The sequence below is a fragment of the Mytilus californianus genome, unplaced genomic scaffold, assembly GCF_021869535.1.
Source record: "Mytilus californianus isolate M0D057914Y unplaced genomic scaffold, xbMytCali1.0.p SCAF_1, whole genome shotgun sequence".
NCBI lineage: Eukaryota > Metazoa > Mollusca > Bivalvia > Mytilida > Mytilidae > Mytilus > Mytilus californianus.
This window is the reverse complement of record NW_026262581.1, coordinates 119,075,278-119,086,461: the sequence shown is the minus strand read 5'-3', so window position 1 is coordinate 119,086,461 and position 11,184 is coordinate 119,075,278. Positions and strand designations below refer to the sequence as shown.

At 32.6% G+C, this 11,184-nt stretch overlaps 1 long non-coding RNA gene across 1 annotated transcript; it reads right to left on the bottom strand.

Moving 5' to 3' along the window:
* Positions 1–3,765: 3,765 nt before the first annotated feature.
* Positions 3,766–10,848, bottom strand: LOC127732400 (uncharacterized). The gene is made up of 2 exons (XR_007996234.1): positions 10,704–10,848; positions 3,766–4,596 (listed from the first exon to the last, which is right to left on the bottom strand). It is a non-coding gene; the product is annotated as an uncharacterized LOC127732400 (long non-coding RNA).
* Between the last annotated feature and the right edge of the window lie 336 nt (positions 10,849–11,184).

Sequence of the window (11,184 nt, the reverse complement as noted above, 5' to 3'; positions counted from 1 at the left end):
GTCATTTATAAAGTAAAGCGTTTTCAATTTTTCATCCTTGTATGAAGTCTGTCGCATAAGAATACGCAAACAAGTCAGAATAAAATAGCTGATTCCTAAGGGAAAAACGACTGTCTGCTGAAAAACACATCATCAAATTTGTTTGTCTTTTGGTCATTGTTTCTGGTTGTTTTTAAATGGTGTTGTCAGTTCGTTTTCGACTTATGAGTTTGACTATCCCCTTGGTATCTTCCGCTTCTCTTTCATAAGTTTTTCAAAATCTATGAATCAATGCTATTTCTGGTGGGCGTATCATCTCACATGGCCCCACGAGCTCAGTAATCTGTACACATGTGCTGACTTGAAACATACGGCAATGTTCTCAACAATTTGCTAAGTTCATTCAAACAACTTAGTTTTTCATGTTTAATTTACATTAAATGTTTGGTTTTTAATTCCCAACTCGGAAAAAAAGAGAAAGAATACACTAACAAATGATTGTAGTAATGGGAGGATTGATATAAAGCAATGTCATTTGCATATTTGCTTTAGTCCTATATACGACCGCAGATTCATTTGCTTAGTATGTCATTCGTTTCATCAATATCTACCAGTAAAAGTTACTCTTTACTCGATAATCAATATGAGCCGATTGACAACTCACTGAGTCAGATCATCGTATCTCCTGGTGAAGTAAGGTTTTTTAGCAATATAACTGGTGCATTGATCAATAGCTTTTATATTTTTCGGTTTCAGAAGATAAGCATCACTGTCGTAAGGATGATAAAATGAATGTGTAATACACTACTCCTGTATTTGATAATTACCCGCCGACGTCAAGTACTTAGTGGCGTTTATGTTCATACATTTTTGTACTAGGCGACATCTAAGCCAGATACTCTAGCTGATCTTCATAATTTTATGCATGTATATGCTACTGCATGGATGATTTCATCGGACTCCATTTGAGCAAGTAGTGACATCGACCAAAGTAGTAGTACAAAGATTGGAAGATACCAATGGGTTGAATCACAAAACATAAGTCGATAAAAGGAAGGCAACACCAGTTTGACCTTCAATGTAATAAAAAGTGAAATAACAAAAATACCGATCTCCAAGGAAAATTCAAAACGGAAAGTCCATTATCAAATGGCAAAATCAAAAGCTCAAACACATCAAACGAATGGAAAACAACTGTCAAATTCCTATTTGGGTACAGGGATGTCCTTATGTAGATGGTGGATCAAACCTGGCTTTATAGCTAGCTAAACCTTTCACTTGTATGACAGTAGCATAGAATTCCATTATATTGACAACAATATGTGAGTAAAACAAACAGACATTATAGGTAAAAATGTCAAAAATTGGGGTAAAGCAGTCAGCTTTGTGTTATGATATTATTCTATAATAACATGAATAGTACCAAAACAGTACACAGAAAACTAAAGGTTGAGCAACACGAAACCCAACAAAATTATAGGGCTCGAGAGCTCCGAAAAGGAAGGCAGTTCCGGACCTACTTTTCCAACCGTCGTGTTCCTAGTTCATGTATTAGTATCCATCGCAGATTTCACAATCGAGGGAAAAATACTTCGAAAGTGATTATGGTCAATTATTCCCTGGAGAAGTTCCAAACCGTTTTATTGTTTAAATTTCATATTGTTTTACGATTGCGAATTGATCAAAATGTGCATGGAAACGATGATCATTGCCAAAATATATACATTATTTTGCCAATATGGGCGAATGATAACCTCTGGAAAACTATGGGGTGGGTGTACATGAGATAAATATCTCATGATAAAATATTACGTAATAACCCGTATAACTAGAACGCGGTGTCGCTCCTTAAAACTGTCCACTTACTTCAGTAGATAAAAATGATACGAACATTATGTACAGACATTTAAACATTGCCTATTAACACAATAACAATGATATTGCTAAAATCAATTTTTAAATGCTTTTGATATTCGGCAAATTATATAATATATTGCCATTCGTATGCTTATGTTGTAAAAGTTCGTAGACTTGAAGGGTAATCTTGTTATTTAAATTCCGCAACAAAAATATTTGTATTGATATAGAAAATTATCCATTTCTCTTTTATATTTATACAATAAAAATGTCAATAGAAGAGTATGAATTTCAATATCAATTATGTCGAAATATTCAGTTGGAACTACATTTTACTATTATGTCAAAAGAGTCGGCACAAAGTATCATTTTGTTTAATTTTCAGTGTAATCAATCTTTTTTAATTGAATTCATATTTCGTAATTCTATATTAATTATCTGCATCTCAACATTTAACACTAAAATGCATCATTTGACGATATGGTGATTAGAGATCAAATACTAAGTGAAGATAAACATCTCCTGTTTGCGATATAAAATATCATCAGTAGATTTAAAATCTTTATACACCGTCATTAAGTCAGTTATGTTGTATGTCTCTGATGTATGTTTTGGACAGTTCTGGCGGCTGGGCCCAAATTATTGTCACATTAACCTTTTATGTCTGTTTGTGTTGCTGTTCCAATGTTGTCAATATAACGGAACTATAAACAGCTGTCATACAAGATGGAAGTTTAGTTAGCTATAAAACCAGGTTTAACCCATAATTTTCTTTGGGAAATGCCTGTACCAAGTCATGAATATAACAGTTGTTTTCCATTCGTTCCGTTGGTTGATAAAAGTCTAATGTTTGATTTTGTCAGTTTTTATTGACTTCCCCCTTTTTGAATTTTCTTTGAAGTTTGTGGTATTTTTTATATACTTTTTTTGTTAAAGGACTCGAGACTGTTTTAGCAAAAACAGCTATAATAAAAAATGCTAACTAGTCATGAGGATTTTTGTCAAACTTTATCGTACGATTTTTGTGAAAAGAGTCGTTGAAAATAATAGTTATATGCATCACTCAGAATTCAAACTCTGGAAGAAAGATAAATATGTTACATCAATATTTAATGAGTTTTGATATGTTTTTGTATGCATAAATTCTTTCCGTTTTGTTGTTGTTGTTGTTTTTATATTAATGTATATAACTTTAAAACCGATACCCAAAACAAGTGCGGCCTGGTATTTGGTTGACTTGAATTTGGCGATAATGTTAGTACATACCGTTTACTTCGTTGTAACGTTGTGTCACGGAATGTGAAAATCGATGTCACTATCCCTATAGTAACTCCAATGATGAAACCATCGGCTTGTCAGCTTGTTTGAGCTTATGATTGTATTACATTTTTGATCAACAAATTACTAAGACATTATCAGGGATTATCGATGAGTTTTGAAAAGTATCCCTTATGCAGGAAAACCAATCGCCGTACAATGAGAACTATTTAGATGATATAAAAATAATGGGATGTAGTATGATTGCTGATGAGACAACTATCCACCACAGTTCAAATGACATAGATATAAGTAATTATAGGTCACCGTACGACCTTCAATTAGAAAAATCCATGCCGTATAGTCCCGTTATAAAAAATGTGAAACAATTCAAACGAGAAAACCAACAGCCTCATTCATAACAATACAATTTACGAAAAACAAATATGACGGACTTGAATCAACAACAACCACTCAATGACGGGATCCTGACTTGGGACAGGCATAAACAGGATGTGGCGGGTTTAAACATTAGTGAACGCTCAATCCCCCCTAACCTGACTTCAATCGTCGAATGCTTTCAAATCATTGTCAAAACGAAGAAAAGAAATATACGTGTTGTTCCTTTACTGTAGTGATCATTACCTGGTTTGGTTAAAGAGTTTTATGATATTCAGTAGACATTTTGTATAATTTAGATAAAACATTCAACAGTTTTAAATCAAGATATCAGCTATACATGCACATATCTGCATGCACATTTAATTAATATAAAAATATAAATATAAAATAAGATAAGATATGAGACAACTATCCATCAAAGACATAAGCCTAAGAAAAATGATGCAAATTTAATTTTGGAAAAGAAAACTTATTAGCCATGAAACCCGTAGTAATTAAAATTAAACAACGTTTCAAAAAAGCAAAGCATATCAAGAATACATTAATATCGATATTAATATGTAACTAATTTACTTCAATGTAACTGCTGTGTCATAAAATGTTTAACAATTAATTCAATCATACTTATACTGTTATCACATATGAATAGACAGACATATTCTACTAAAAATAGACAGACATATTCTACTAAAAATATGCATTTTTTTTTAAATTATCTCCCATTAATTACTCTTATATTAATAGAAAATATGACAAATATTTTTATAGAGTTATTTTTCGTCTTTTCTTTCTTCGTGCTTGACTGGTCTGTCGCCTGTTTTGTATAATCATTTTCATTCTTTAGAAGAAGCTCAATACAAGTCGAGAATTTATTCTGTATCCTATATTTGATGTTGTTTTTAGTTCTTCAATCAAGATAAAAATGTCATTACGGACAAAACTATCATCTGTTTCACTACGAATGCTTGTATATCAGTCAAGCATTGTGAGTCTACCATCTCCAAAATTCTAATCCTTGGTGTCACTATTATATCATTTGCAATTAACGAAGTTCCTCGATATTAGCATTATTAACATCATTCTTGGTTATCATTGGAATCACTGTAAAAAAAAAATTAGAAGCTAATCATATTAACCATAGGTGTTTTACTAGCTAGTTGCCGAACATATCTTGTCAAGTATAAAACATATTATATTAAGCATAGGTGATTTACTAGCTAGTTGCCGAACATATCTTGTCAAGTATAAAACATATTATATTAAGCATAGGTGTTTTACTAGCTAGTTGCCGAACATATCTTGTCAAGTATAAAACATATTATATTAAGCATAGGTGATTTACTAGCTAGTTGCCGGACATCTCTTGCCAAGTATAAAACATATTATATTAAGCATAGGTGTTTTGCTAGCTAGTTGCCGGACATCTCTTGCCAAGTATAAAACGTATTATATTAAGCATAGGTGTTTTGCTAGCTAGTTGCCGGACATCTCTTGCCAAGTATAAAACATATTATATTAAGCATACTGTAAATTCAGAAATTATTGCGTGCATATATTATTGCGATTTTGTCATTTTAGCCTAAAATGCGATTTTAATTTTTGCGATATTGAGAAAAATCCTGTTTAATTCATACAACAAGTTTCAAAATGCGAGTTTAAATTATTGCGATTATAACCCTGTCGCATTTTTCGCAATAATAAAAACATCGCAATAATTTCTGAATTTACAGTAGGTGTTTTGCTAGCTAGTTGCCGGACATCTCTTGCCAAGTATAAAATATATTATATTACGCATAGGTGTTTTACTAGCTAGTTGCCGGACATCTCTTGCCAAGTATAAAATATATTATATTACGCATAGGTGTTTTGCTAGCTAGTTGCCGAACATATCTTGTCAAGTATAAAACATATTATATTAAGCATAGGTGTTTTACTAGCTAGTTGCCGAACATATCTTGTCAAGTATAAAACATATTATATTAAGCATAGGTGATTTACTAGCTAGTTGCCGGACATCTCTTGCCAAGTATAAAACATATTATATTAAGCATAGGTGTTTTGCTAGCTAGTTGCCGGACATCTCTTGCCAAGTATAAAACGTATTATATTAAGCATAGGTGTTTTGCTAGCTAGTTGCCAGACATCTCTTGCCAAGTATAAAACATATTATATTAAGCATAGGTGTTTTGCTAGCTAGTTGCCGGACATCTCTTGCCAAGTATAAAACATATTATATTAAGCATAGGTGTTTTGCTAGCTAGTTGCCGGACATCTCTTGCCAAGTATAAAACATATTATATTAAGCATAGGTGTTTTGCTAGCTAGTTGCCGAACATATCTTGTCAAGTATAAAACATATTATATTAAGCATAGGTGTTTTACTAGCTAGTTGCCGAACATATCTTGTCAAGTATAAAACATATTATATTAAGCATAGGTGTTTTGCTAGCTAGTTGCCGGACATTTCTTGCCAAGTATAAAACGTATTATATTAAGCATAGGTGTTTTGCTAGCTAGTTGCCGGACATCTCTTGCCAAGTATAAAACATATTATATTAAGCATAGGTGTTTTGCTAGCTAGTTGCCGGACATCTCTTGCCAAGTATAAAATATATTATATTACGCATAGGTGTTTTACTAGCTAGTTGCCGGACATCTCTTGCCAAGTATAAAACATATTATAATAAGCATAGGTGTTTTACTAGCTAGTTGCCGGACATCTCTTGTCAAGTATAAAACATATTATAATAAGCATAGGTGTTTTGCTAGCTAGTTGTAGAACATATCTTGTCAAGTATAAAACATATTATATTAAGCATATGTGTTCTACTAGCTAGTTGCCGAACATATCTTGTCAAGTATAAAACATATTATATTAAGCATAGGTGTTTTACTAGCTAGTTGCCGGACATCTCTTGCCAAGTATAAAACAAATTATATTAAGCATAGGTGTTTTACTAGCTAGTTGCCGGACATCTCTTGTCAAGTATAAAACATATCATATTAAGCATAGGTGTTTTACTAGCAAGTTGCCGGACATCTCTTGTCAAGTATAAAACATATCATATTAAGCATAGGTGTTTTACTAACTAGTTGCCGGACATCTCTTGCCAAGTATAAAACATATTATATTAAGCATAGGTGTTTTACTAGCTAGTTGCCGGACATCTCTTGTCAAGTATAAAACATATCATATTAAGCATAGGTGTTTTACTAGCAAGTTGCCGGACATCTCTTGCCAAGTATAAAACATATTATATTAAGCATAGGTGTTTTACGAGCTAGTTGCCGAACATATCTTGTCAAATATAAAACATATTATATTAAGCATAGGTGATTTACTAGCTAGTTGCCGGACATCTCTTGCCAAGTATAAAACATATTATATTAAGCATAGGTGTTTTGCTATCTAGTTGCCGGACATCTCTTGCCAAGTATGAAACGTATTATATTAAGCATAGGTGTTTTGCTAGCTAGTTGCCGGACATCTCTTGCCAAGTATAAAACATATTATATTACGCATAGGTGTTTTACTAGCTAGTTGCCAGACATCTCTTGCCAAGTATAAAACATATTATATTAAGCATAGGTGTTTTACTAGCTAGTTGCCGGACATCTCTTGACAAGTATAAAACATATCATATTAAGCATAGGTGTTTTACTAGCTAGTTGCCGGACATCTCTTGTCAAGTATAAAACATATCATATTAAGCATAGGTGTTTTACTAGCAAGTTGCAGGACATCTCTTGCCAAGTATAAAACATATTATATTAAGCATAGGTGTTTTACTAGCTAGTTGCCGGACATCTCGTGACAAGTATAAAACATATCATATTTAGCATAGGTGTTTTGCTAGCTAGTTGTAGAACATATCTTGTCAAGTATAAAACATATTATATTAAGCATATGTGTTCTACTAGCTAGTTGCCGAACATATCTTGTCAAGTATAAATCATATTATATTAAGCATAGGTGTTTTACTAGCTAGTTGCCGGACATCTCTTGCCAAGTATAAAACATATTATATTAAGCATAGGTGTTTTACTAGCTAGTTGCCGGACATCTCTTGTCAAGTATAAAACATATCATATTAAGCATAGGTGTTTTACTAGCAAGTTGCAGGACATCTCTTGCCAAGTATAAAACATATTATATTAAGCATAGGTGTTCTACTAGCAAGTTGCCGGACATCTCTTGCCAAGTATAAAACATATTATATTAAGCATAGGTGTTTTACTAGCTAGTTGCCGGACATCTCTTGCCAAGTATAAAACATATTATAGTAAGCATAGGTGTTTTGCTATCTAGTTGCCGGACATCTTTTGTCAAGTAAAAAAAAAAAGTTTGTGTTGTTATGGCCATCAACATATTAACTAAATATACATGTAGAAGTAATGTAGTTTATGTATTAAAGATGGTTAATATTCTATTTAATTTATTTTCAAACGCCATCTGGTATGGAGTATTGTTATTTATTCATTTATTTGCAATGTAAGATATCTTAAAAATTACTGTATAATTAATACTATCTATATATGCATATGCTCGGAAACGGGCCCTTTAATTGGATTCAATAAAATATTCTTAATCTATTGATGTTCCAGTCCCAATTCGGGAACCACGTCAGTCGATGCTGATATAAAATCCTTGTTTATGTTATATTTTTGATAATTTGGTATTGGTGGCAGGTCTTTGACATTTCTGTTTAAATCATTCACAACACCTATTAAAGACTTTCGAGCTTGTCATTTGTATAGACACTTGTTTGTGGCTGAAGAATGTGTGTTGTCCACAAGTGGATAACAATTTGGTTATTTTGTCGTTTGGTTTTTTCTCATTGACTAATATCACCATTTCATTATTTGTTCATACACGAGAGAGACCTATGCCAGGGTTCGTCTTAAATTGCATAGACCCACAAGCTGTTGCTCCCTATTGAATACCCTATTATGACTTTGAGAAGAAGAAAGCAATAACAGCGAAATTTTAATGGTTTGTTAAATGCAAGTAGTAATTCTGTGTCATGAAGTAAAACACCATATTCTGTCTTTCCCATTACTGTAATTTGATTCAAAGCTGTGCGTAACCATCATATAGTGAGTGTAAAACATACAAATTATGTTATCCATTCGTTTGATGTGTTTGAGCTTTTGATTTTGCCATTTGATTAAGGACTTTCCTTTTTGAATTTTCCTCGGAGTTCAGTATTTTTGTGATTTTACTTTATACAATAGAATATTACAATATGAAAATGTGGAACTCTCTACTATAGATCAAATGAGGTTTAACACAGAAATACTTACACATATTAAACACTCTGATGAATGGTCTTAATATACATCCAACAATTTCTAACAACAAGACAGCCACAATAGCAAGAAAATATCCGAGTATAACAGTATAACCCATCTTGATCATTTAGGAACAAACTCTCTTCATCCAGCATTCCCAACCATTTCATATACTTTAATAAACATTACCTCTTATTTTTAATCACCTTTCCTATTGTAAAGCTAATTTTCGCTAAGTTGAACACTTTTGTAAATATATGCAGCGGACATTTACAATTTAATCCGAATTATAGGTTAATATTCTCTGTGTCAATTTATATCGAACAAACCGAATACTTGTGATCTTTCCATATCCTTATCAGAAAATATCAAAAGTTCAACGAAGGATAAATAAACCTTATTTCATGTATTTTTTCTTGGTTTTTTTTTTTGGAGGGGGGGGGGGGGGGGGGGGAGGGAGTGGGAATATTGAGTCCAAGTTTTTTTTTTTATCTTACATTGATTTGTTTGTTAAAATACGCATGAAAGTTCGGCCTTGATAGTGTTGGGACCTTTCATGCAAATAAAAGCTATCAACTCAAATAAGTTGGTCAATATCTAGGGCCAGAATGATTTGGCCAAAGTGTATGATGGTATCTACATCGTTGAAACTTCTAGCAAATTTGGAGGACATGCAGTGAATCCATAATACAGATCAACACAGATTTAGAATTTGCATGGAAAGAAGAAAAAATGTGATAGAGGTACACGTTATTTGCTATATTTTTATTAGATAAAAGAACAGCGTTCCAACGTCCCCTGCCAATACATATACTTATATGTCCAAGGGCAATAAATTCATAATAAACTATTGTTCTTTTAAACTTTTTCATAAATATCCTAAAAGAAATGCAATTTTACAAATAATTTATATTTCCAAGAAGCATGACTCCTTTAAATGTAGTTGTTTGACACTTATTTTCGAACTTGTCCGAGACATTGCCAAAAAACTTTGATATAAATTTCATACAACTTAGAGCGCATGCAAGAGGGTTTAGATGTGGGTCCTACATTTCCGTTTTCTTTATTTTTTAGACCATTTTTCTCTATTTTTTACTTTTTGCCCATTACTCTCTATTCTTTATCACCTCACTATTCTCTATTCTTTCTTTTGTTGGTTCATTTTTCACCTTACTTTATATTTTTTGCCCATTATTCTCCATTCTGTAAACCATCTACACCCTCATTAAATGCAATCTTTTAAAGAATTGTCATTTCCAGTGGAACGAATGGCAGGCCGATATTACTATGCCCCCCGTACGGTCTTGCGCGGGAGACAACAACAACAAAATCCCCCCCCCCCCCCCCAAAAAAAATAAATGCTCAAACCTACAGTTGGCAGGTAGAAATACAGAGTTACTACTCACTGTAGGGTATGCAAGTACTAGTATTGATTTTTGAGGCATCATAAAATGCATATCCTTATCTCCAATCAGAAACGCCCAAAATAAATACACACAGAAAACAACATACATTGTTGTTTTATCCTATCCTACATCGATCTTTTGCAGTTATCCCTTACCAGAGCAAAATAATTTCTAAAATTGTGCAATAGTAAAATCTTATTTTAAACGTCAAAAAGAAAAAAAAAGAAATCTTAAAGGGCCCAAAAGAACAGTCAAAAAGACAAAAGCCGCTTTGGCTTGTAGGGATGGGAATATTCCTTTCATGAGTATTAACTTATTGTTTTGACTAACTGGAAATTGATAAGGACTTTAGGCGAATACATTCCACTCCCATCCGAAGTATTTCGATACATGGGTGTTGCAGTTTTTTAAGACTTTTGAAATGCCAAATAAATATTGCATCAGTATTATCATTCAATAGATTAGAAGTAAATTCTACACGAAAGCTATATCACACGATGTATAACTCACCTGGGTGTGAAATGCGAACAAAGTTTAATCCGACAATAAATAACATGTACATGACAATCATCAACAATATAGGACTTTTGGGATCCAAATCTGCCCCTAGTGTTTTCAGTATATCATACATGATGGTTATAAAACAGGATAATGATTATCAGTGACTTATATGATACTGGAGTGGCTCATTACCTAAAGGAAGTAATGTTGTACTTATATAGTCATTGATAAAATAATAACGTTATTCAGATTAAAATACTTAACGAAAGAAAAGACAAAGCGGGAAAAATGTAATTTAAACTCAAACTAATTATGTTTACGATAGTATGTTCAACAGTTATCAAACCTTCCATTGCTAGCATTTGTAGATCACAAGCAAATTAACAACCTTTACTGAGAAGCCACGATCAACCTATGGATCAGAGAATTGCAGGATCCCCTATCCCTACGAATATAAAAACAAACATTGATAAGAATGACTTGAACTCCA